Source organism: Macrotis lagotis, chromosome X (assembly GCF_037893015.1).
Source record: "Macrotis lagotis isolate mMagLag1 chromosome X, bilby.v1.9.chrom.fasta, whole genome shotgun sequence".
NCBI classification, from domain to species: domain Eukaryota; kingdom Metazoa; phylum Chordata; class Mammalia; order Peramelemorphia; family Peramelidae; genus Macrotis; species Macrotis lagotis.
Window position 1 is genome coordinate 58,778,411 of NC_133666.1, and position 9,215 is coordinate 58,787,625.

The 9,215-nt window shown below is 40.4% G+C and overlaps 1 pseudogene; it reads right to left on the minus strand.

The window, feature by feature from the left end:
• Window positions 1–353: 353 nt before the first annotated feature.
• Window positions 354–1,242, minus strand: LOC141499965 (ER membrane protein complex subunit 3 pseudogene; annotated as a pseudogene).
• Between the last annotated feature and the right edge of the window lie 7,973 nt (window positions 1,243–9,215).

Below are 9,215 nucleotides of genomic sequence, written 5' to 3' on the forward strand. Positions count from 1 at the left end.
TGCCATCTTGTGGCCCTCCATTGGAATGAAAACCCTCAAATGTGAAGAATCCTTTTTGTGATTGGTTTTTATTTGACAGTGGAAAAATCCCAAGTCAATGCTGTGCTTCTCAAAGAGGAAATTCTCTGGTTAAGCAATCAAGCAGAAATGTTCCCCTGTACCTGCCCCTACCAGCATTGTTGAAAACTTATTCAGCATTATGCTTACAGATGACCAAGCAGGGTGCTTTCACCAGAGATGCTCACCTAGATAATTAGAATTTCTTGATTAGGAAGGAAAACTCTTCTTTTTTGTCAGACAAGACCAGGCCCTAATTGGTGTCTGGCCCACACTCCTCTTTATTCTGAGTTTTTCAAACACAAACAAAAAAAAAAACATCTTATGACTTCTCTGAGCCCCCAGCATCATGCAGGGGATGCCAGTCTTGGTTTAAGCACCACCTTCAGAAAAGAGATGTCTGTAGCTCCTTCTTGAACATGCCTTCAAAGTGGAAATCCTGGGCCATAAGCTCTTCTTCAACATCATCCAATGCCCACTGATGATCAGTCAGCTCCAAAGCTTCCCACTCGGTCTTAAAAGCTTTGTTCGTGTTAGCAGGCATGGTCATTGCTGCTCCCTGTAATCTGCTCCTGCATCACTCTAGATTGGTCTGCAGCATTGTCTTGGCCCAGAATCAAGGAATAAATGCTTCGGAGTCCAAATACATTGAGAAAGTACCAGGATGCAGAACTCACCCAGGATGCATCTAAAGTGAGCAATTCAATTCCTTGCTGTAACATGGGTTTAAATCGAAGGGTCAGAGGAAATGGGACCTTGGTTGTGACAAATCCTGAGAAAGTAATGTTGATCCATCCACCAATAGTAATCATAGGAAGTACATTTGTTACATTTCCTTTCATCATATCTGTGAGCATGGTAGGATCTGTCATAGGAGATGGAGGTACTACCTTCCTCTTTGTTTTTTTTTTTTTTTTTTTGAAAAACCCGTCCTCAGGGTTGTTGAAATAATATTTTCATGTCAAGAAAGACTGTTTGGGGATATATTTTCCATTTTCTCTGAGGACTCTACTTTGAATTAAGACTTGACTGTCCGACACCTGCTCCTGGGTGAGCTTCTTGTCGCTCTGCAACAGGATGGACACGTAGTGGCGGATCATGCCCCCAGAAGAAGGTGATGAAGACGATGGGCAGGACCACCCAGAGGCGGATGTTGGAGTCCAGCAGCAGCTTGGGCTCCGTCATGGCTGCACAGGGATGCCCATGCGGGGTGGCGAGGGGGGGGTGCGCCGGGCGCTTCCAAGTCTCCCACCCCTCCAAGCCCCGGGGGACGTGAACAGCCGTGGCCTCTGCTCGGGCTTCTGGAAAACTCTTCTTTTAAAAAGGAAGAAAAGAGAAGAAAAAGTCTTTGCCTCTTGATTATTTGCATTGAATATGGAATTTAAAAATTGATATGAACAATAAGATAAACCATCCTAATGGAAATGAAATGTGAGCTTCTTGACTTCAAGGTCTTATGTGTTGGATTGGTTTTTTTTTTTTTTTTCATCTTTTTCCTGTATTCCCAACACTCACCACGATGGCATGTGCTTGTGAAATGCTTTGGGATTGATCGATTGGTTGGTTGATGGCATTGCCCTTCATCCTTCTAGTGGGGCATATAATCTTTTCTGTGATGTACTCTCTAGAATGGCCTAGGATGCTAAGTCTAGGGATGGAAGCCTTTTATTGGGAGGTTTCAGTTTGATCAGGCAGACAAGATACAAAGCTCCAGCCTCACCTTCTGGTTGATCACACAGGTAATTTACTGTCATGTCGACATAGGCTGGAGCTGGAAACCAGTCTTTGTTAGGTTGTTAAGGCAGTCAGCTTTGTAAAAATAACATTCACTTCATCTCATTTTACATGCAGGTGTATTGAGGTGGAAAGAGAGTTGACAATTGTGGATGGGCTTTGGAGGATTGTCTTAGAATTGCATTTTCCATTGCAAGTGTTGCTAACGATGTTGGATTTTGACCAAAACAGTATTTTCAAACTTCCTCAAAGAGTCTGTTTTCATGATCTATCCAAGCGCCACAGGAAACTTAAGGTGCATTTCTCATTGTCAACTCAATACAGAAAACCTCCACCTTCCAAACTGATTATTTTGCATCATGTAGGCCCCCATCCCCTCAATAATGCCCAATTTCATGTCATTACATGAAAAGAAAATTGTTTTTTTCTGCATTCCATTATATTTAAATTAGATCAGATTTAATTAAACCAGTATGTCTGTATGAAGTGATCCATGTGGAGAGGCAGCATGTAGACCTTAGAATAAAGAAAATCTTAGTTTAATCCTGCCTATCCTACTTACTATGTAGGTGACTGTTGGCAAGTCATTTCACTTTTCTAGAGTTCAGTTTTGTCAAATGCAAACTGAAACCTGTAAGGTTCTTCTAGTTCTACCCAGAGTAGAAAAATGCTTTGATGTTTTGAAAGAGTTGTGGTCTCAGCAACTGATGGTTTGTGATTCTTGGTTCAAGTGACTGCCAATTGTAGATCAGTTTCTCTTTTAGCTGTAAGAAACCCTTCTCTTTTGCCTCCATGAGCCATCTTTTCAAATATGCTATTTAATTTTTTTTTTGTTACAGTGATACCATCTCCATTCATCAACATATTAATTGGAGGAAGAGGGAAGAAGTTTGGGGTTTGATAAGTCTGATCAACAAATGGACAAGGGGACAAGGGACTTAAAGGTAGGGAATAGTATAGAGTGGAACAGATGCTACATGGGATTGAAGTAATAAAGGAAAGAGAGTAAAGCCAGAGCAGGGACAATGACTTTTGAAAGAACTAAGTGATAGAGATTCTGGAGGCACTATGAGTACAAAGATCAGGTTTAGTTGTAGGGAATGAGAAGGAAAAAAGCAAGATGAAAGGAAGATTGTTAATTATAGAACAAGTATTCTAGAGAGCACAGTAAGCAGCAGGTAAATCTGGAGCTCAGCATTGGTATTGGGAAGTAGAATTGAGTTAGGTGGGAATAAAAGTAGTAAATGGGGGAATTATCTTTGTACAATGACAGCTGGGAATTCTGAGAAGGAATCGACAAGCTTTCCCACACTGTCAAAGGACAAAAGGTCTGAGAACACCAAATCTGTCTAATTTTCTTATTTTACAAGAACAAAATCAAGAACCAGAGAAATTTAAGTGATTTACCTGTGCTCATTCAGGTAGGTGTCAGAGGTAGAGCTTGAACCCAAGTAGTCTTGACTCTAAGTCTAGCATTCTTTCCATTCAAAAAGAAATGAGGCTAGTGTATAGAGTATAGACTTGGATTCAGGAGGACAGAGGTTCAAGCTTCACCCCTGATATTTATGTCATGTGAACATGGGCAAGTTATTTCAAGTTCCTATGCTTTGGTTTCCTCATATTCAATAGGAGAGGGGTTAGACTGGCTAGTCTCCAGAGTCCCATCCAGATTTCAATCTGTGATCCTGTAAAATGAGGAAGAGCTACCTACTCAAAGGTTTGTTTGATGGATGAAGGATAAATGACATCCAAAATGTTGCCACAATAATCCTCCTCAGTATGAGAACAACCACAGGTTCAGACATACATTTGGTGTATGTGCTTGACTGAAGAGCCAATGGGGTAAAACTACCATCTTTGGGATTATGAATGCCTCTAAGTCAGAATCCCCACTAAGTGTGATGATAATGCAAAGCATTGGTGGGCCATGAATTGTGGGGCCCCTGTGCCTCTCTCTTCTGCCCCCTACCTTTATCTCATCCTCAGTTGGTGGGAGTGGGAGATCCCAGGACCAGGGCTCATGCAGAGGACTATTCCTTCTGGGTTGGAGGGCACCTGTGAGTGGAAACTGACATTGTTCTAGTGTTAAAGTTGTTTGCAATTATGTAATATTAATGGTAGTTCAATGGTGGAATGTCTGAGAAGAAGGGCCTTACTGATGACTAGTCTATTGAGAGACAGGTTAGGATATATTGGATTGTCCCATTTTGTTTCCAGATGTCACATGCTAGTGCTTGATGGTGCCTTACCGATATGGAGGGAGTGAAACCAATTAAACGCCAAGAGATTCCCACAGCAGCTAGATCATCATCTCTAATAATCCTGTTTCCTTTTAGTCAGGCCATGGGAACAGTTCTAGTAAAGGCAAGTGAGAAGGATGTCTCTTACACAGCCTACCCCTCACTATAATAAACATAACTGTGTAATTCATGCCTCTAATCACTTGGTTGGTTGGTATGGTCCTCTCACATACTAAAGGTTAGTAATAGTAGTAGTGGTAGTATTGGTAGTAGTAATAGTAGTGGCAGTAATGGTGGTAGTAGTAGTAGTTTTAGTAGTAGGGGCAGCTAGGTGGTGCAGTAGAACACTGGCACTGGAGTCTGGAGGACCTGACTCCAAATTTGACCTCAGACACTTATTTGCCTAGCTGTGTGACCTTGGGCAAGCCATTTAACCCCATTCCCTTGCCAACCCCCTCCCCCAAATAGTAGTGGTAGTAGTAGCAGCAGCAGCAGCAGCAGTAGTAGTAGTAGTAGTAGTAGTAGTAGTAGTAATAGTAGTGATAGTAATAGTAGTCTAAATGAATGTGTGAAATACTAAAGAACCGTGACTTTGTATCAGATGAGTTTTAAATTGGGGCAGGGAAAGATTTCTATAATTCAAGAAAAGATGAAATTCAGCATTTAAAAAAATCAATTATTTTCTTTTATTTTTTGCAAGGCAATGGGGTTAAGTGACTTGCCGAAGGCCACACAGCTAGGTAATTATTTCAGTGCTCTATCCACTGCGCCACATAGTGGCCCCTGTTTCTTGTTAAAAGAAACAAGCAAACAATGCTCCTTCCGTTTGTCATAGTTTAAAAACAACTGAACAGTTTCTCTTATCATCCTTGCCTAAATAAGCAACGTAAGACATTGATAGCTCAGTAGGACAGAGTCCCTTCTAGGATGGAATTTATTATGCTTCTTCTCATCAAGTTGCTATATTGCCTAAAGATAAAATTCCATTTTTTCCTGCTATCAGCCTGGATTCATTCTTCTATTATTCCCAGCTCTTATCAGAGGTCATGCAATCTACCTTTATTTAGTAGCAAAAGTCTCAGATATCCCATGAAGATCACATTTGGGAAAAGCCAAAGTTGGATCTATTTTTCATGGAATCATACTTTCCTAAAATTCACACACACACACACACACACACACACACACACACACACACATATTTTAATATCTAAATGATAGATTTCATTACTGGAACTATAGTCCAAGTTCAATTCTGAGCTTCTTTTCATCCCATTGATCATTTTATTTATATTTATATAATAGAGCAGCTAGGTGTCACAGTGGATAGAGCACTGGCCCTGGAATCAGGGGGACCGGAGTTCAAATATGCCCTCAGACACTTAATAATTTCCTAGCTGTGTGACCTTGGGCAAGCCACTAAACCCCATTAACTTAAATAAATAAAGCAATTAAAAATAGGCTTAGATCATTCCTGGCCTAGTTCATCAGAGGGAAGGGCAGCCAGGTGGAGCAGTAGATAGTGCATTGGCCTTGGAGTCAGGAGGATGGGAATTCAAACCCAGCCTTCGATACTTGACCATTCCTAGCTGTATGACCTTGGGCAAGTCACTTAACCCTGATTACTTCCCATCCTGGGTCATCTCCAGTTGTCCTATTCATATCTGGCCACTGTACCCAGATGGATCTGGAGGAGAAAGTGAGGCTGGTGACTTAGTACAACATTCCTCACTCAAATCCAATTCATGTACTTGTCATGGCATCATCTTCCCTGATGTCTTGGTCTTCTCTGAGAATGAAGGGCAAAGCATCAAAAAAATCCCATCATCATCAGAAAGATAAATATATTTTTTTAAATGGAAGACCTCCACTTTCAGAGCCATGAAGTAAATGACTTTACCTTATGATGTTTAGAAAGTTCCCACCTGGTGGAGTGGTTGGCTCCAGAAGGCTTCCTCCATCCTCAGGTGACAGTTAGGAACTTGAGCCAACCACTAATATGTTGCCCACAGAGATCTGAAAATAGTTTTTCCCATATTTTTGTGGCTTCTGATGCTTGGCATTGATTACTGCAATGAATTCTCCCTGAGGCTCTTTTTGGATACAAGCTGAAACATCAGCAGGTGGGCTGTAGATCTGACTTGATTTCCCATGACAAGAGTGCATTGTACCTATGTACTGTCTCCATTGGCCATAATTTTCAGGGTTCATTTCAACCCATAAAGTGCTTTATTACCAATTTCCCACCTTTGGAGATTGACCTCATTGAAAATTGGAACTCTATTAGTAAGTCTGGTCTATTTCACCAAAATATCCAGATAAACTCCTGAAAGATTCCATCAATGATCTAAATTATTGGTTTCCAGGATACTAAACAAATGCTTCCAGAGACCTAGATGTTTGGCAGTGGCTCTACACAGCTGTTGATTGAAATTTGGGTGATTGTGTGAAGCAGGTTCCTTTTTCCTGATCTATGCCATTCTTCTGCCCTAGGTCCTCAGGTAGCTTGGCATCATTGCCTTCTGGCTCTCCCAGCAAGGCCTTCCTTTCAACCAAAGCCTTTGTTGGGAGGCCATGGGGGGGGGGATAAACACTGTGAATGCACATCATAGGTGTTTTATTTTTACTAAGGACCCTAGGGGAGATGGTTCACTCTAATCACAAACAAGGTGAATAGTAAAAATCAGAAGCCCTATTTGCTCTGCAAAATGAGTCTAAAAAGAAGGGTATGCCTCCTGGAGCTTTTGTGAGTAGCATAGCAAAGCAATGGGATCTAATCTCAGGGTACCAGCTGGCACAGAACTCTGTAATTACCTGGAAGCCTCCTTTTGGAAGAATAATTATGAAAACATGATCACTGAATTTGATAAAAAGTGTCTGAAACTTTTCCATCTTTGAAGAACAGAGGGATTTTTGCATGGTCAGAAGTCACACAATTGTATACTGTTGGACAAATTATATCAAATTTGGGTCTGTTCTTTCAAGTGTATTCAGATCAAATATATCTGCACCCTCATCAGCTTAACCAAGTAAATGAATTAATAATCATGGAAGAATCACAAACTCTAATAGAGTCTATCCATAATGCCAGAGTGGAGAAGTATTTAAAATTTAATAAACTTCACTGACCCTCTCTCATTTTTGCTGCTATAAATATTTTAATATTAATAAGGAAATCATATATAACATGTTATTTGCAATGTAGCTATAGATGATAGAGATTAATGCATTATTGGCATATAGTCTCACAAAGATTTTCTTTAGCCTCTTAGCCAATTAATAAACGTTAATTTATAAGTATACTTTATTCCATTCTATTACTTAGTTGGCAAGCATTAATTGAAGTAATATTTGTATTATAGTCCCCTCTCTCTAACCTTCTTCTACAACACCATCATTAAAAAAGTTTTAAAAAGTAAGATCTCTTTGGTTAATTAGTTACTTCCCACTCCATAGAACATCTGACTGATCCCAATGTCCAAAGCAAAGTCCTTTTTTTAATTGACTGTAAAGCCACATCCCCCTTTTTTCAAATTAATAATCCAGCTTCTTCTTATGCATCCAAGCAGCTAGATGAAAATGCTTGGTGATGAAGGAGATAGAACTGTCATATCACACTTTGTTGGTCCTGGGTTTCTTTAAGGATCCTGGCTAGCACTTCATTACAAAAGGACCTTTTTATTCAAGGCAGAGGAAGTTCAGAGGAGAACTAATGAGCTCCAGGCTCTGATTCCTACTTTCTCTGACCTGAGTTCACGTAAACTTTTGTACCCCTGTAGCTTCAGCCATGGAGGTTGCTTTTGAACGTGATGTTGGTGTCAGAGGCTGGATCCTCACCTAGCCAAGGAAATTGACAACAATTGGACTAATTAAGCTTGGGATCACTTCCCATCCCATAACTCCTAAGGAGCAGGGAGAAAAAAGTTCTCAACTTTCTCGTTCATTAAGATTTGTGGAGACATGCTAACAGCACAAGGGGGTTAGTAATGAGGCCCCAACTGCCTGGGACTTCTAACCCTATCTCTTGTGATCAGCAGCCATCACTCAAAGTAAACTGGATAATCTTTTATCTGAGTGATGGGAAGTCAGAGGCTCAAGAGATGGAGAGGACCTTAGGCCACATCTTTCATTTTACAGAGAAGGAATCTGAGACCAAGAGAGAGAAAGTGATTTGTCCTAAGTCAAACAGCAAGTTCATAGCTGAACTCCCAAGCTGAATTTCTTCCCAGTTCACCATGTGCTTCCATAATAACAGAACCCAACTCAATATGGCAGTATTATTGAGTTGCTTAAACTTTATTACTATTATTCCCCTCACAAATAGAATATCTGGAAATTGTGTTTCTTCTTTGTAAGGAAAGGCTGATGGGGCTGCTGTAGAGTTGGAAGAAACCTTCAAAATGCTCTAGTCGAATACCTTTGTTTTCCAACTTCCAAGGCAGTCAACCCCTTCTCCTGCAACCCTGGGGTAAGATGCTGCTGGGGGTGGGAAGAATAGTACCAGAGGAGAAGTTGGACCTTTGTTGACAATCACTAGATCAGCCATCCAGGGCCAGACTAAGTTCTATCACCTCCATAAAGCCTTCTAGGATGGATTATTCCCATCCATATCAAGTTATTGGGTAAAATCATTGACTTGGGACTGGAAGAAACCTTAGAGGTTATCCAGTCCAAGAGTTCATTTTACAGATAAGGAAACCAAGGACTAGGTAAAGGATGTGAATCAGTCAATATTGCACAGGTAGTGATCAAATGAGATAATATTTATAAAGCACATAGTACAATGACTGGTACATGATAGAAGCTTAATAAATAACTTGTTCCCTTTGCTTCCCTCTAATGAGTGGTTGTGTTGTGTTAAGCATAATAAGATTTTCTCAGAACGATAATCCTGATAAAAAGATTCATTTCTTTAGAGGGTACTCAGTCTTCACCTATCAGTCACCTAGCCAACTTAGTTAGAAATTATGACTCCTGGGTATCACCCCCTATGTTAATTACAAACTCAGGAGGACAATGATCAGGATGCCAAGAGACTTGTCCTGCCAGGAAGAGACAACAAGAGATTAGATAGTATTGTATAAGGATGATAGTCTTATTGGAGCAGTTTGGGCAATTTAAGATTGTGAAACTTTCATGATCAAACCACAATGGAGGTAATGATTTTCCCTATTCTCTATTTTT